Source organism: Metopolophium dirhodum, chromosome 1, assembly GCF_019925205.1.
Source record: "Metopolophium dirhodum isolate CAU chromosome 1, ASM1992520v1, whole genome shotgun sequence".
Taxonomy (NCBI): Eukaryota; Metazoa; Arthropoda; class Insecta; order Hemiptera; family Aphididae; genus Metopolophium; species Metopolophium dirhodum.
In genome coordinates this window covers 15,419,597-15,439,418 of record NC_083560.1, presented here as the reverse complement: position 1 = coordinate 15,439,418, position 19,822 = coordinate 15,419,597, and the positions used below count along the sequence as shown (strand labels likewise).

General features: G+C 27.7%; 1 pseudogene; it reads left to right on the top strand.

Moving 5' to 3' along the window:
- The first annotated feature begins 8,746 nt into the window (after nucleotides 1–8,746).
- Nucleotides 8,747–18,975, top strand: LOC132933307 (uncharacterized; annotated as a pseudogene).
- The last annotated feature ends 847 nt before the right edge of the window (nucleotides 18,976–19,822 follow it).

The window sequence follows — 19,822 nt, the reverse complement described above, 5'->3', positions numbered from 1 at the left end:
TTTTTTCAAAACACATAATTAATAAAAACATTTTATTTATATAACAAATCGTTTCTAAATAGTCATTTACATCATTATGCTATTATTGCTATTTGATCCAGACATTTTTAATAGTCATTTTTCAATAATGCAATTATTACAATCTTTATTACCTGAAGAGCCCATTTTTTTTATAATACAGACGCACGTCACACTTAAATTCGATTGTTCTATAGCGAAATAAACATTATGCAGTGTCAGCGTAACGCGTATGCATTATGAAAAATGCTTACATCGTTGTAATAATATGTGCCCGCCTCCCCCTCCCCCCCTATTGTGAATTGCCTATATCCCTAATAAGCTCACATAAGCTGTTTCATTAGTTTAAATTCTGCTTACACGGTGTAATCACAGTGCTGGCCCCAGATATTATGTCACCCCGGGCAAACAAAGTAGGTAATACGAAAATAAACCGCAGATACTTTTTATTGGCCAACCGTGTAAAAAACCGACAAACACGTTACGCCTAAAAATAACATATAACTTTTATTAAATTAACTATTTCATATTTGACTTGATTTTATTAAGAAACAAAACTTTCTTTTTTTCAAGTGTAAGCAGTGCTTACGCAGTGCGTACATGTATACAAACTACGCTACGCCCCTACGACATTTACTACCAGAAAATGGAGCCAATGACGCTGAACGGTGGGCGTGATCTATCTTCAAACGAGGTAACCGTCGAGCTACGCGTATTCCGTATCCCGCGAGGTAATGGGAAAGTTTTGGAAAGTTTAAATTAAAAAATTTTTCAATCATAATTGATTGACATTTTAATCGTATACAATATACCTACATATAATTTTGCAAGCGTTATCATCTAACTTTGGTGTTTTAGATATATTTTATCTAAACCCTATACTGTACCTTATACTTGCAATCCTATTGGAATTATATTGGTACAACAAATATAATATATTTATTATTTTATACTTCAGATTATCGTGATGGTACATAATAAATTTTACTATAAATATCAATAATTTTATGTTGTCATCAAAGCTACAGATTTACAGTTGTGGTCGTACAGTCAATACAGTCGTATTGTTTTTTAAAAATAGTCTAATGATAATAGTTGAATATAAGAAAATAGTATATTACATTTTCTATTAGTGAATAGAGTTGATAAGACTATTGAACGTTGATATTTGACGTGGTCCAGAGGCTGACCGATAATGATTGTTCCTAAGCTTCATAGGAGCTTCATTTAACTGTTTCATTTGTTATTGGAATTCAGTACTCTCTTGGTTTATTTGTGATACTAATTAATACAATAAATAGTGACGGACTTCTGACAGATTTTGAATAAATATGATACAATGTTATAATATAATATAATGATAAATGTATACAAATGATTCAGAATTGTATTGGAAAATAATAATATTTAAAGAAAAATGTCATCTTAATCCGGCAATATTGTTCCAATGCGATATGAATAATCTAAAATTTAAACGAAAGCCGAGCGACCAACGCCTGTGACGTTGGTCGCGTAGGTACTTGCGTGTATCGGTGCGTCCGAACGTGGCACACACAAATCGTGTTATACGGGTTATAACTTATATTCAGGGACGGACTGAATATGGTAGGGGGTAGGTGTTCCCCCACCTGGGTCTGTCAAAAATGTGGGCTTCTTTAATAAATTTGAGCCAAAATTCAGTTTTTCATTAATTTTTTCAGGGCTAATTTGTATTCCAAATACGCCCCTACTTATAACATCATATCATGATTATAATATTGGGATCGGCGGCGGCGGAACTATAATATATTATCATAGTTCGATAATACTCGTCGTACATTTTCGGCAGCCGGACGGCGACCTGTGATTATGTATTTACAGCGCGACGACTTCGATATTGACGTCTAATAATAGCTAAAAAAATTCCAACTGATACCAAATATCACTGTGAAGTACTTGTTATCCACATTAGTGATATTATTCACATCATGTTATTTTTATTATTAATTAAGATCTTTTTTTAAGGTCTTTATAGTGGTTTGAAGTTTGTACGTGGTGTGTCGAAACACGTATTACAAGTAAAATATCATTTATTTTAATTTCCAAATTTGTTTGTTTCTGTTATCTACAATATAAAATTGTTTTATTATTTTTATTAATCATATTTATTAATCATTTATATGAATAATTTTTATTAATTTTTGTAAGAAATAATTAATTTATAATTTTTAAGAAAAATAACTCAAACATAATTTATAATATTGATCAATTAATAAAAAAATAAAAATAAAATAATAAAAATGATAACCAGAATGTTAGTTTATTTTCTATTAATCAATATTATAAATTAGGTTTGACTGTTTGAGTTATTTTTCTTAAAAATTATAAATAAATGATTTATTACAAAAATATTGAAAATTTTTTATAATAATGACTAATAAATATAAATTAAAAAAGTTATAAAAAAAATGAATTTGACTGATCATCATTCTTATTAGTTGCATTCACTAATCATTAACAACTCAAAAATAATTTATAACATTAATGAATAAAAATAATGTTAATTATATGCCCGTGGTAATTGATGGTACTATTTGATAGCAAATTGATTTTTTTTTATAACTTTTATGAATCATATTATATTTTATAAATCAGTACCTAGGTATTAAACATTATTTTCGAGTTAGGTATTATTAATTAATAATTTATAACATTGATAAATAAAAATAATTTTTAAAAAATGCCTGTGGTAATTGATGGTACTACCATCGGGAAATCGGATTTTCCGGAAAATGGGCGACGTTTCAAATTGTTGCAAATCAGTTGCAAAATATTGGCGCTGGTGTGAAGTCGATATCTCAATGTGGGGGTGCCAACTTCGCGGACGTGTTATTGTCGAGTGTGAACTACCTATTCTTCTTATTCTGTCAAACGCAATGATACAGATATTAATATATTATGGGCATTAATCTTAAATCCTAAACGGGTGGGAAAACAAGTATATATATGCGATATATTATAATTTTATATTATATAGTAGTTTGGTCCGTATGGAGAAAAATATAATATAGGCATGTGTTTAATGCATTTAAAAATAAATATGGTCTAATGTGTCGTAATCAAGTACAATTTGGAATACTATAGTTTAGATAAAGGGTTGTGTGTCTGTGTGTTCGTATGTGTGTTTTTTGTATTCCTGCAATAAATGGCCTTATGGCCATACAATAAATTACGTTTTCGGAATATGAAGAACACGTTATGCACATTACTAACGGAGATAAAGATTAAAAGACAATTAGTGATCGATTTAAATGGACTTTGAACGGCCGATATAATATTATAATGCCATTGTTGTGCAATAATATCATACTCATCAAAGGTTAGCATAATCATGATTCAAGACGAATAACGATTATGTACTTTTTTACTGCAGATTGGACACACGGCACTATGGCCCGCCCTGGCACAATTTATAATATTTTGACTCGGGCAACGCCAGGTGGTACTGCTATTGCTATTTCAATTATTATTTAGAAATCCTAAATTTTCTATAGATAATGGTTAGAACTGCCCCATAGACATTGCTTTAAAGACTTGGCGAGATAAAACAATAAAATATAAACTGCTTTTAGCCCGTGCAGATTTTTAAATTTTCTGTAATTCTATAAATTGTTTACATTTTATTTGCCACCTTAGTTATGCTACTTTTCTACTATAATCTATCGCCAGATACCTTATTCAGGGGCTGAGGAGGTTTGTATAACTGTATATATTATATTAAAATAAATGATTTTACAGGAAAAACTCTCAGGACTTGTAGAGTTGTCGGATTTCGATAACCATTTTTTTATCTGAAGTAAGATGATTTTCTACAGGCTGCATTGAACTCCGATTTCTTATTTTATTTCAAATTGTTGTAGGTATAAAATAATTTGTAAATAGTCTGTGCGTGTATAGTCACAGTACCTACACACTCCACACTACCACATACCTATATAAATATATATATATATTATATATATAACATGGAAATATGAAATTCCGAGTTTGGCCACCATGCTATACATAATATTATATTGAAAACCGAAAATTTTTCATCGTAAACGATAAACAACTGTAGATAGCGAATTTAGGATTGTCGTCGAGTAGGTATACCTATATTTTTATATTAAGTATACAATAATATACTTTATAATTATAAAGGGCATAGGTATAGGTAACCTGCGGCCCTGCAGAGCCCAGACGGTATACATTTTACAAGACGCCATCAATCGACATTAATCATTATATTCCCGCCGCCGACTGGGCTTAGAAGTACGACGAAAAGAAAACATATTGTACAAATTCCAATTATTCACAGTTTACAAGATAAATGCTTGTAGGGTACCATTTGCTTTCCCGTCTACCGGATGTCCATTCAAATAAATATTAACGTGCCCAGCTGCATGACCCACAGCAGTAACATATTGAGCTATAACAATGAACTGCAGCGGAAAGATTTTTTTCTCGTTCCTTTAAATTATAACAATATGTTTTATCGTTTATTTCAACGATCGAAGTACCCAAAGTCCCAAACCCAAAATAACACGCCGTCCGTCGTTTAAAAACGAAAAATACATATATTATTATAACGAAATATATATAGTAATACGTTCTCCACGGTAAGATTATTATATTATTTTGTGAGATTTTGATTTTTTTCTGCCGGTAATACCATAAATATTCTGAAGGTCTGACAGTACAATACATATGCGTCCAAGGTCCAATAAGTAGGCATACAGTTATACGAGGCTCTTAGTAAGTGAATTTAGTCCCCAAAAGAACGTGAAGGTAATTTTACCCACCATGTATATGCCATAAATATGGTATAGCCGTATAGGTATTCTTACTATACCTACTGCCTTGAATATTGCAGTGCGGTATATATTCAGAACCCGCAAAGTGATACATATATTTACAACAATAAATCGGCCAGGGAGTCAGGGAACACAAAGAAGAAAACTGTGGCAAAACAAAATTTAACATTATACAATCTGCGACAAAATCGATCAGCTACATTATACAAACTGCGGCAATTTATTTATATGCCTATACTATATAATATTGTATTTACAAATCGATACGATAACATAAATTATAATATAATGCATATATATACCTATTGCCTATGTGATAGTATGTACGTAAATCGTTTAATTAATTGTATTATGTTACATACAAATTGGTAAGGTAAATCCAAATGTATTTTTAAATGTATACTTAGTACTTACTAGTGAGAAGTATTTTAAGAAATTGAATATTTAATTCAACATTTACAACAATGTTAAGCTAGAATATCAAACAATATTAGTAGTGTTAAACAGTGGTTATACAATATGGGAATGCTCAATATATAAAATATAAATATGCGGAGATAAATTGGTCATAAAGAACAAAAATACATAATTATATTTAAATAATAACTCATAAGTTAATATGATATAGGTACCCATATAATTTATGTTATCCTATCGATACTGATGTAATGTATATACATATAGGTATATAAAATAAATTTGTACAGTTTGTATAATGTATCTAATCGGTTTTGTCGCAGATTGTATAATGTTAAATTTTTATTTGTCGCAGTTTACATATCGAATTTTAGAAAAAGATAAATTTTTCCGCAGTTTACCGCCTCCCCTTTTAATAACCGCTACGAATATTATTTACTGTCGGGTCGCTTTTTAATTTAGGTACCTATGATTTTGATTTAGTTATTACTCGTTGTACCTAATACTAGTGAATTTGTTTATTTCCCGAGTCAAATGGCGGTCTTATTCATATTTTTTAGGAAAATCGTCTTAAATAAAATCCGTCTTGACATTACCATAATGGTTTTTCCTGAGTTGTATTGTGGTTTACAGGGTGATTTTGATTAAGACATACTAAACCCTAACACCATGTCCTGCGTGAATCCGACGAAAAACAAATCTGATTGTATTTTATTGCATCGATCGTATCGTATTGCGACGGAACAGCATGATCAGAATAGAAATCGTCAGACTTACCGGATTTACGTAGGACACGTAGCACAATGGGTGATTATTATATTGTCGTCTCGTCATGCGCGTAACAAAGAAGCGTCATTTAAATTATTTTATTTTGGTAATTTATTTTTAACACGATTTGTTTGTTTAATATGAGGTTATATGCCATAATACTTTGGTTCAAGTTACCATTGATGAGGAGAGGGGAAGCTTTAATAGTATAATAATTTTTAATTAATGGTATTCAAAAACCCATCATTGTATTCACGGCTTAATTTAATTATTTGATTATAGCTCTTATATATTGCAACACATAATATAAATATATCATAAATCTGTTTTTATTTATTAGACTCAAAGAAACAAAGACGTTACATTTTTATTTTTTAATATATTTACATTGTTTGGTAAAAAGGTTAAAAAAAGTAATTTTTAATAGAGTTCATTTTTGTGAAAATTTTGACTTTTCAACATTTTATATTCATTAATCTCATGATTTTTAATATTTTTTTTAGTTTATAGGTAAAACGGTAAAAAGACCGGTTCTTGTCCGGGTGGCGAGTCCCCCTCTACGGCTAATGGGACCTCACGGGACACTCTGTCTATGTATGTATTATGTGTATAATATTGTTATAATTGTGAATGCGTGTGGAATCGTTGGGTGAATGTAAATTCCTACACGAGAGTAGCAGGTACAAAAAGTACATACGTTAGGAAAAGGTACATATTATGTAAGTTCCTATACGGATAATACCAGGTATGTATGTTAGTTCCTACACGGCGGAAAAGGTTAAATATGTATACATGCAATTAAATGTGTGTATACGAATTTATAAAAATAAATATATGACGATTAAAAAAATAATATAAAAATCGTTATAGCACATTGTCACAAATAAATATAATATAATATGATAATTAAAAAATATAATCAAAAACGTTGTAGCGCATTTTCACAAATAAATATAATATTATGATTAAAAAATGTATTAAAAATCGCATAATACGAAATTTTATATTTTACAAGTGTTTTTATTTCGGGTGCTGTGGACTGTGTGACTAGTTGGGTAAATGTACTTATGACTAATAATAATAAAGAAGGCACACCAGGCGCATACTGGGTCCATTTTCCTTACCGAGAAACTAGATATAATTAGGGCCCACTTATTATATACAATATACTTACTAATACATAGGCATATTTAAGGGGGGGCTAAGCCCCCCAAAAAAATCGACCATCCTACGCCTATGTAACTAATAGCAAGTGGCCCCATGTATACCTATAACAATAGCCGGGTCATCTACCCATTTCTTATCACTAAGAAAAAACTATACAATTAACGTAAACCTAAATAATAAACCAAATCTACATTTTAATTTAATTCTATAAAAATAAATAAATACACAACAATATTAAGATATTTATTTTTATTTAAGTGATCTTGATTGTGTAGTATTAGTTGGTGATAATATATTAATATGATATTTTGATCTAATTGAATGAAATAATTAAAATAAAGGAAAATTTAGTTATTTCTCAGTATTCATATGGATTAGTTCAATTTATGATAATAATATTATGCCTACCTAGGTAGGTAATATAATATGTATATCTGTGAATATGATAAAATTATTATTTTGTCATGGTGATATTTTAAAACATATTTTGTTATACCCCTTACCCCTATTACCCTTTACCACTTACCCATTAGACGGTACAACTGGCCCTTAGAGTAATAGGGTATTTACTATTTAATATTTTTCAGCTTCATGTAAAATTACATGTCAAAACCACCACTGCTGTTAGTGCTTTTATCATATAGCAGGTGCGGGATTCCGACGGGCTGAAGTTATCCACACATTCCAATGGTATAATATAATGTAAGCATATTACAAGTAGACGTTCACAATAACGACGTAGTCTATGTATTATATAAATTTATCTAAATACTATACACTGTACTTTATATAAGTATATAGAGTAGTATTTACAGAGTATATAGTATAGTTTATATAGGTATATATAAGTATTTATAGAGTAGTGGTATTATAATATAATATATTGTATTATATATGGGTATATACTATAACACGATACAGATAATGTTCTTACACTAAGGTACTAGGTCAACTCACTATAATATATTTTTATCAAATAACACAAAATTGGAACTGCTGGACGTACATGTTGAACCCCCAATCCCTCCACCTGTATACGTACCTACCTAAAAATAATCTCAAATCGCGCCGAGCAACAATGCTATAGCGGATAGCCCATATCATATTAGAACATAATAAGCATTATTTTTCTTTTAGATTTACAATGAATACGTATTTTTATTTATAAACGATACCACCCTTAAGGTTTCAAAAAAATGTGCCACCCTGTGCGGTCAGATGGGTCACCCATGCTTTCCGCCGGCCTTGGCGTTGGGTAAGAGTGACATGTCATTCAGTGCGTATCCAGCATTGTACCCTATTACACTTGCATTTATCGGTTGATCCGTCTTTAAATACTATTATAGTGCATTTTATTTTCAGTTTTTATTATACCAAGTTCATACTTGTTATATTTTTCTTTCTTTATCTTTACCTCAACCATTAATAATAATATGTTTAAATGTGGAAAGTGTGGAACGACTTTCGGCTATAAACGCAATTTGAAGAGACATGAAGGTACACACTTAGGGATTCGATTTCGATGCTCCATTTGTGCAAAGATGTTCAGTAAACGGTATAACGTTAATAGACATATTAAATACTTCCACAGTGAGTACATACATAAATATATTTCTGATAATTAATTTTATATTTAACATTTTATTGATTACATAGAATGTCTTCACGTTCCTGCACACAACAAACCTAACGAGATTGAAATTGCTCCACAAGTATATGTTCCCGATTTATCGGCTGGGCCATCAGAAGTGCATTTTATACCTGACGGTGATCGTAATAATGATGTATATGTTGCTGCGATGGACGAATCCGAAAATGCGGATATAATACGAGGTTGGTATTTATTATTATATAAAAATGGCCGCTGGCGATAAAATAGCAAACTTTTTTTTCGAAAAAATAGGGGTTCTCTAACTGGTATACAACATCATTCTAATACATTTGTGCAGTTAAGTAATTATATCTATATTTAATATTTAAAAATGCAATCCCGTTTCAGAATTCAAAAAATAATTCAGATATACCTATTTACAATTTTAAGTCATTATACAAATAAATAGGTAGTACACTAAAGGCTTAAAGGAGTATATATATTTCTTTGTATATTATATTATATTATAAAGAAAATTAATTAATAAAAAAAAAAAAAAAACTCGTAGGTACATACTCAAACTGCCGTGGAAGCAAAAGTAGTTAGGCTTTACTAAGTAAATTCATATTATATAATATATGTACAGTGAATTCCGGATCATACGGTTTAGCATTCAATTGTAGGTGTAAAGAGGAAGAATGCGAGCAGGGGCGCCGTGTGACTTGACGCACGACCTTTGGTCGGTATTCAGGTACAGGTCGTGGTTAGTAAAATATAAGTAAATATAAGTATGTACCTAGGTACCTGAGGTTAGAGACTATCGGAGCCTCTCGACTTTGCTCAAGAAAGGCGTGCCCAACATTTTCAACTTGCGGGCCATAATCGAAATTTATATTTATATTGCAGGCCACGTGTACCGGATTATTTCGATAAAATATACACTACATTTATAATATATACTTAAAAATAATATGATATTTTGTAATTCTTAAAAGCTTATTTAAATAACATTTTTTTATACCTATAGAAATTTCTAATTTTATAAAATAGTCACAGGCCGTGGATTGGGCGGGCCCTTCGTACATGAAACATATTTGGTTCCGACCGTTCAGTAGAAAAATACCTTTTTTTTTTTTCCTTTCATCACTACATGGGGGCCGGACTGTTTTCACATTACTTAGCCCCCATGCAGATTTTCACATTACTTAGCCCCCATGCAGGTTTTCACATTACTTAGCCCCCATGCAGCAGTAGAAAAATACCTAACCTCACGTAATCTGCAGTGACTCTAGTTTTTCAATACATAAGTGAAAAATACATATATATATATATTTATAGTTAGTAGTATAACAGTTCAAAAGGGGGTAATTAGGAAAGCTACATTTTGCGAAAATAAAAATCATATAACATATCAAAACACGCAAGGATAATTAATGACAACTTAAAAAAACAATAATTAATAATTAAAAATATTATTTTAGTTGAATTTTTGAAAAAATAAAATATTTATAAATACAAACGTCGAATTTAATTATAATTTAATAATTAATAATTTTTGGGATAGTGTTATTTTTTATCAATTGTTACTTTTCAATAAAATCATAAGCAGGTAAGCAGGAAAAATAATTGAAATTGAATTTCAGTTGTGATTGTATCATGTTTACCTACTATGTTTACTAAATTATTTATTGCTTATATAATATGTCTAAAAATAACATTATCGGTATAAACACCACCCTGCTTACATAAAAAAAATGATATACGACTGCATTATATTGGTTTTACTAACAATTTGAAAAAAAACCGATAGGTACCCGATATGCCGATAGTACGAATATCGGGTATCGGTATCGGTCCACCTCTACGAATAATCGATTAATTACTTCAGGAAAAAAAATGACCGATTAATTGAAAACAAATGTAATACCTAGTCAGATCATTGTACATTTAAATATTCAAATTAATTAATGATGTAAATTCATACTAAAAAATATGGATTAAAATTAATAATTAAATTATCAGTTTTAAAAATTATGATATCCTTCTTAATTAAGCCTTTGAAGCATAAATATTATTTATGTTAAAAAAGTCTGCTAATAAATTATCTAAGTTTGGTGGCTTAAGTTAAAACTTAAAGTTAATATAATATAGTATAATCAGTAGGTTCATATTATTAGGTTCATTGTATTACGGTCAACTATCATTGAAATTTGAAATAGTGTGTTTCTAATAAATTGTTTTAAAGTCACCAAGTTAAGTTAAATTATTAGCAGACTATAGCATAATATATAATGCAAATTAGGTAATAAATGTATAAATGATCAAATTAATTCCCTAATGAATATATAAATAAAATTCCATAACGTCATTATGTCACTATTTCCAATACAAAATTCAATAATAATATTATGAATATTAAAAAAAATAGTGAACAATAATATACAAAATACAACTGCAAATAAATAAATGTACTGTTTATGAGCTTTTTATTAAATTATTGTTAAATTAATATATCATAATAATTCAATACTACTTTCACATAACTTTGGTTCATCAATCATTACCTATTTAATAAGGTAATAAATCCATAACGTAAATATTGATACCTAGTCGATAGATTCCGATATGATCGTATATTTCAGGTAAATTCAAAGAACCTATTCTCCGGCTTATCGTTATGTGTAAAAATAAATATATTTAATCAAATGTCTCGGTCCAGGAGGTAAACGTCCGTATTTTATACCATTTACTTTGAATACACAAACGTCAATTTTTGGCTGTTAATTTGACTATTCACCATTGAAAAAATTGAAAATAATATAAAATATAGCGTTGTATAGGTGTATATCTTGATTTTAGTGTATCCCAGATCACGGGTAAATAATTACAATCATTGTGGTCGGTGTATACCACGCTTTGTGAACTAATTCTACCGAGATGGACAATTCGTCTGTGGTCGACTCTGTACTTGGTATAAATCAAACATGTGATTCAAGCCACTCTCTAAACTTTCCAGATTCCTCTAAGAATAATTTTAAATTTCACAAAATTGGTCAAGTATATAGTTGATAACATATCTACAAATAATATCCAAATTTTTGCAATTTTTTCAAAATTCTAACTTTAGACGCTCATAAAAAACAGTTGGAAATTTAAGCTTAACTCTGGAATCTTTTAGCTAAATTTTCAAGTGTCTTATCGGTAGTGTTTTTTGGCAATAATTTTATTAAAAAATTAATTTTAGTAAAAAGTATTAGGTATACAGAACGCTGAACGTTTTGTCCTTTAATCTGAAAATTAATTATTTTGACTCATATATTTTACTTTTGGAATTTTTAATTATTATTATTTAATATTTAACATTAATCTATTATATAATATTATATTATTTAACTAAGTAAAATCATAAAGTAATAATTATAAAAAATAAATTTAAACACGTTACGATGGTAAAACTTGTACTGAACAACATCGTCGGATATCATGATCCAGTTTAAAAAAGGTGGGTAAGTGGATGTCACTCTGCTGTACAGTAGGTTACAAGTGGATCACTGTAATGAATGGTGTAAAATTTGAATTCAGTGATATAATATCATTGTATAAGAAAAACGATTCTGAGCGAAAACGGTTAGTCAGCCTATGATATTACCAAGTATACCAAGTATATTTGATGATATTATTGTGAATTAAGTAATTTATATTATGACCTATTTACGTAAAATCTTGTTTTAAATGTTCAATCCTTCGCTATAAAAGTTGAACATTTTATTAATTTTTAACTACAAAATAATTATTCAATTTTAAATTTGATAAATGTTGTCAACATTTAAACTTAAAATGCTTATAAAAAAAAAATGTGCCTATGTATTTTTAATATTTTTCAACTGCTATTGTAACAATATAACAGGAGCCTTGCATTGAATTTTGACGCTTTTTTACACAATAAATAAAATTTTATTGGTATTTATAGAAAAAAAAACTAATAAAATTGGAAACTGAAAATGTTCTGAAACAGTTCAAAACAAATCAAAATATTTTTAAAATCTTATCTTGTATAGAAAATGCAAATATAAACAACCAGTGAAAATGTTATGTATATACGTTAATTTGTTTAGGAGTTGAACCAAAAACCAAAATCGATTTTTTCGAAAACAGATTTTGCGTAAACATTCCCGTTTTTCATTAAATTTTCTTTTGTTTTTCACGGCGCTTTTGAAAAATTTTACTCTTGACTCCCTAAAGTACCAACTAGATTCACTTTCCTATCAAAAAATATACTGTTGGAGAAAATCCAAGCACTTTTAATGTCCTAAAATGTGATGACAGGAACAAAAAAATATTAAAAATTAAAAAAAAAAACACACATCATTGTAAAATCAATACATTCATCGTTCCAACCAGAATCTAAAACATTAAAACGATATTTATTTTGTTTTTATTGTTTTAATAAAAAAAAATTGTTTTTTCCAACCCTGAATATATTAATAGTATAATACAATTTTAATCAACATTTTATAGTACATAATATTAATGAAGTGAAATATTTTAGGTGATTCCATGTAAAAATTATAAAATTTGGTTGGTAATACGCGTGATTTTAATTTTATTTTTTAATTCTGATTTATTGAGCGTATTATAAAACAATTTTTTTTTTTTGATATTGTGTTTTAATTTTCTATTTTTATTACAGATATAATGATAGATTTATTATTATATTTTTTTTTGCTATGTCCAATTGCCCCTACGTTAAAACATCCACTTCCAAACCGCCACATCCAAACGGCTATGCCAATTGGTCCTAGATCGTTAGAACATTTAAAGTATCTAGAATGTTGGTGTCTTTGTAACAAAAAATGTTTTATTAATAATTTCTAAATATGATAAATTGATTTTGAGTAAATATGAATATCAGCAAAAGTATAAAAATAAAATAAAATTATGTTTTTAAATTTCTTGCGAAGAGACTTTTTATTAATTTACATTCCTTTGTATAATATAGGTAGTTTTTTTTGGAAATCAATCGCAGAAATTCATGTTCCTTCGATTTACCGGATTTGAAATTCAGCTACTTAATGTCTATTTAAAATATTTACATGCAGATATATATACATGCACATCAGTGAGATGGAACTATATTACTAATTATGAAGCAATTACCCTAAATGAAATTAACGAAAATACTTATTTTACGTTCGGGAAAAAAAAGTTCATCGCGGGAAAAGATTATATTGTCCGTTTAGAAGATGTTCAAGAATTTTATACATTCATCGAAGTTTGTTATAATAGATTACAGTGCAAATATAAAAAAGGGCACCAAGAAAAATGTGGTTTTATAATAATTAACTCTCAATACGTAGTACCATATTGTATGAAAGATAACCAAAAATATGTTCCGCTATTCTACTTTGTAGGTGAAAAAGAAAACCTAATACACCGAGCTATAAAAATAGAAAATTGGAACTTGGCTTATATCAAGTTCTGTTGTAAAATCCTGGGTATCGATTATACGGTGTATTTTAGTGACTCTTGCAAAGTGACCAGTTTTAACAATATACGGAAATTGTTTACACCAGAAACAAGTTTTGAGGATTATTGGCCACCAAATAATTCTCATCTTTTGATTAATCAGAATTCTTCTGCCCATGCCAATATACCAGGTGCCTCGATCAGAGCACCCCCTCGTGTAGAACCTGCTGAAAATGTTTTCCACCGCACTTCGACTGTACCAGTTCCAGTGATACCACAGACTGTGCCAGTGGTGATGGACACCGATCAAAACGGATGGCCAGCAAACCAAATGGTATGAATTATGTACTTAGTTTATTAAATTGCTTTTATACTTTTGGTTCTTTAAAAACTTGTTGCTCATGTTTTTCACAATGTATTCATATGTATAATTTATTATTATATATGCCTAACAATATTTTTAGTATTATCTATATTAAATATTAAATACATAATGGATCTATAAAGTATAAATAAATAGGTAGGTATATACAATTAGGTAATAAATAAATATTTTATTCCAAATAAAATTATAGATAAATGGGAAAATCAAAAATGGGTTATAGTCCTTAGTTTTTTACATACAATATTTGCTTTTTTTTAAATATTGTTTTATGACTTAGACACAAAATAATGAAATCATGAATAATGATAACAAATAAATATAAAAAGTGTTTCCTCCTTTATACAATGTTGTCCATTTATTTATTTCCACGTAATGTTTCGTGAAGACACGTAAGTATAGTATTGGTAATAGTATTGGTACAAAAAACAAATTTTGCTTAGTTCAAACACCAGAATCTCAGATATACTACGCTCAAAAATAAAAATAAGGTTATAAATGTGTTAATTACCAGTTTTAAAGTTAAAGATAAAAAACATACAAAATGTATTGTGTACAATAGATATTAGATCGTCGAGTGCTGCTATTTGGTCATTCGAGAAACAAAAAATTGTTAGCTAATCATCACCTCTCGGACATGTCTAATTTGGTATACAAATTTACGTAGGTATTAAAAGTTCCAGTTAGTTTTGCGTATTCCAAACAGACTTGGGTAAAATACTTTTTAAAAGTATTTCAAATACATATTCCAAATACTTTAAAAAAAGTATTCAGCATACGTATTCTAATACTTTATGATAATAATATTCCTAAGTATTTCAAATACTTCACAAAAAGTATTCCAAATAATTTTTGAAAACTTTTTTTAGTAAATTTAGATTTCCATATCAAAAATATTATATTTTCAATTCTGTGTTTATAAATGAACATTATTATAATCTCGATAATACACACCTATCTGGTTATCTATTAGTTATAAATTACATTCAAATTAATATAGTTCATAAGTAATAATTAGTATTATCCATATAAGAGTATACCTATATAAGAAAAAAAGTATTCCGAATACTTTACTCTGAATAAAGTATTCAAAATACCGTATTGAATACTTTCAAAAAAACGTATTTAAAAAGTATTCGGAGTACTACTCAAGTTTGATTTCGAATAATGGTATAAAATAATTTAAAAAAAAGTTGTCTACCTAGATTAATTTTCCCATCAAACAAGATACTGAAGTTGAAAATTGAAGCATCATTTCGACTACTTATCGTTTACACAGTCAAAAAAAAAAATTTGATCCCCTTAAGTACCAACTAGAATCTATAGCGGTTCCCAACCTTTTAAAAACGTGACCCTAAAATTTTAAATTTAAATTTTGGCGACCCAAAAAAAAATCATAGTTGCAAGCTCAACATTAATTTATTCATTATTATCATCGTAATGGTAAATATGTATATTTATTTAATAATTATTCATCTATGCATTCTGAAATACTTAAATAAAATGTATTACATTAAAATATATTATACAAATTAATTAATTAATTGTATCAAATGTAACATGGAATTAATTTATTATTTTATACTTAATCATAATGGCTTCCTTCATGGTGTAGGAAAAACACGCACAAAGTGAGCAGGTATCGATGATTTTTTTTTTAAAAGTGAATCTCATTTTACAAGTCACGTTGGACTTGGATTTTCAAAATTGTATTTAATTTTTAAGTTTGTTATTCGGGTATTAGAAAAATTAAAATATCGTAAAAACCAATGAGAGAACATGGATAATGTTCTTACATTTAAGTTTGATAATAGGTCAATTCACTCTAATATTTAAGCTAACAATATAAAATTGAAACTGCTGAACGTACATTTTGGTATTATTGTGCGTTAGTAAGACGGAGACAACATAATAATACGGGTACGACGTAATCTTTAAAACATGTTATTATAAAGTGGAGATAAAAATATTAAAAGACGAAGTTTAATGCGAGCTGTATAATATATTCGCCGATTAATTTAAAAAAATGCAGTAAATACATTTAAATTTGTGCATAATACTAACCGAAGGCATATTTTTTTCTCCGTGACCCGGGTGTAAAGATTTCTAGTTCCTAGATACATTTTGAATTATAATATTTGTAAGTTATAAAAATTAAAAAAATATTATTTTTAAAGGTATAAGTTTTTTATTTTGTTTACTTGAGTGTAGAATGTTTGATATTAGTATGAATGTTTAGTTTTAGTGCGGGCCCCACAGAATTTATTCAACCATACTGGAAAAAATCTACATCATGGTCGAGTATGCGATCGTAAATTGGATGATATAGAAATTTTCGAACACATTTAAAAAGTGATAATAATGTAAGAACATTGACTTGTACTCTGTGTGGAAAAACTTTTGTTGACAAAAAAAAATTACTATATACATTATATTATACATAATAAAAAGTCTATCCATCATCTTAATAAATCTAGTTCATTCGACAGTGATGAAGATTTCAATCCTAAATTGTCTTGCTATAAAAAGAAATAACTTAATTCACAAAAGTTTAGAAATGATAGTTAGGTCGTTTGTTTGCTAAAAAAACATGGAAAAAAACAACGAGAATTGGAAAATTTTAATTTAGATGTAATAAAAAAAAATGTGGGTAAGTGGATGTCACTGTGCTGTACAGTAGGTTACAAGTGAGTCACTGTAATGGATGGTGTTAAATTTGAACTGAATGATTTAATATCATTGTATAAGAAAAACGATTCTGAGCGAAAACGGTTAGTCAGCCTATGACATTACCAAGTATATTTGATGATATTATTGTGAATAAAGTAATTTATATATGACCTATTTACGTGAAATCTTGTTTTCAATTTTCAATCCTTAGCTATAAAAGTTGAACATTTTATAAATTTTTAACTATAAAATAATTGTTAAATTTTAAATATGATAAATGTTGTCAAAATTCGAACTTTAAATGCTTATAAAATGTATTTTTAATATTTTTAAACTGCTAGTGTAACATTATATCAGGAGCCTTACATTAAATTTTCACGCTTTTTTACCTAACAAATACAATTTTATTGATATTTATAGAAAAAAAAACTAAACAAATTTAAAACTGACAATATCCATAAATAGCTCAAAAAGAGTCAAATTTTCAAAATTTTATAGTGTATGGAAAATGCTAATATAAACATTGAGTGAATTTTTCAAGTATCTACAGTCTTTAGTTTTTTAATTACAATAAAATAAGAAAATCGTTACATGAGAAATCAAGTGAATTTCAAACGCTCATAAAAATTTAATTTAACTTTTTGTAGACATGTTTTTTTTGATAAAGGTAGACAAATTTATGAGGAATCTTGTATTACATTTTTAAATTTTAGATTTAAAAAAAAAAATTTTTATGAATTTCTATCTCAAAATAATTTTCAAATTGTTGTAATTTTTACGTATTTTGTCAATATTTGAACTATTTTTTTCACCTGCCTTTGAAACAATATACTAGGAGCATTTTTACTTTTGACCATCCAAAGTATGAACGAAATTCACTTTCCTATCAGAAAAGATACTGTTGAAGAATATCTAAGCAGTTTTACTGTCCTAAAAGGTAAAGACAGACACAAAAATAAAAAAACTAACAAATTAAAAAAAACATCATGGTAAAATCAATACATTCATCACTTCACTCAGAATCTAAAAAAAATAATGGTATACAACTTAATTTAATTTATAATTTATTTAAGGCCGAAAAAGCAAAAACGGAAACATATGCTGTTCAGAAAGCAATTGGTAGTTCAAGTCAAGGTAATATACTACATTTAATATTAATAGAACAACTAACAGATTTTAACACTGAAGAATGCCAAAAGGTACTAGAAACTTTATTTATTTAAATATAATTTAAAATTACTTATTTAATTGAATACATTCTAAATAAAAAAAATATTAACATCACAACTAATATTATAATATATTTGATTCAATAATCCTAAATTCTAAAGTATTGCTTTATCACATATTCGATTTTATTCATTTTTTAATCATTTAGGCAATTTATTTTAATTTAAATATGAACTAGTTAATGCTTATTTTTAGGGACTGTATTTATATGCCCTTAAAAAATAAACAAATTTATAGCAAGTGATAGAAAAAAGATGGCTTAACTTTCTGAATTTGTAATACTTCTTTATCTTAACTAATTAAAAATAAAAATAACTTACAACGTGATTTCACAGTTACCTTCATTTGAATATATTTTCTTTACTAATTGGCTTTTCAAAATATGTACTGATTAATTTTACTTTTATCATTTTTAGGTTACTAACATCTAATGAAAATAATATTTTGTTATAGATGCTTCAAAATGAAAAATGAATCTACATTATCATCAAACTGAAAATCATAGGAAACTTCAACCATACATCTGTAAAGAATGTTTGTGGGAATCGGATACATGGTATAAGTATGTCCAGCATATGAAAATGCGTTTGAGATATGTAGCAAAATGTACTTAGTGTGTAAATAGTGACATGATGAATAAACCAGCTAATACCATATTCATATGTCAACTTTATGAAATGTCTTTTGGCTCTGAGCATGAACTTAAAGTGCATGTACTAATACATTTTTTAAATTAAAATAAAAAAAAAATTGATAAAATAATAATAGATAATAATTTATTGTGACTTGTGAACATAACTATATTGTAGTAACTATATTTAATTGTAACCAATATTTTATTTATTTATTTTTTTAATTATAATTTCCACTCAACAATTTAAGCAAATAAGTATTATATCTAATGGCACATTATAAGAAAAGTTTTTAAAAATATTGCTTTAAACCACAGTAAAGAAAAAATTCTGTTTTCAAAAAAGTGTAAATACCATGAATTTGTATTTATTTAGATTACCTATTGTTAATATATTTTGTTTTATTGATATTCATAACTAAAATACCTAAAATTATGAGAAGTGAATAATATAATTTTAAAAGGTAAATACAATTAACTTAAATAAAGATTTTTAATTTTACTTTTTCAAAATTATGATTCAATGGTTAAAATCATATTTTTTTGGTATTTTATAAATGTTTGTTTGAGTGTGAATAATATGATTTTTTTGTTTATATTTATTATTCACTATTATTTTTAATTATTCAATAATACATACATATCTT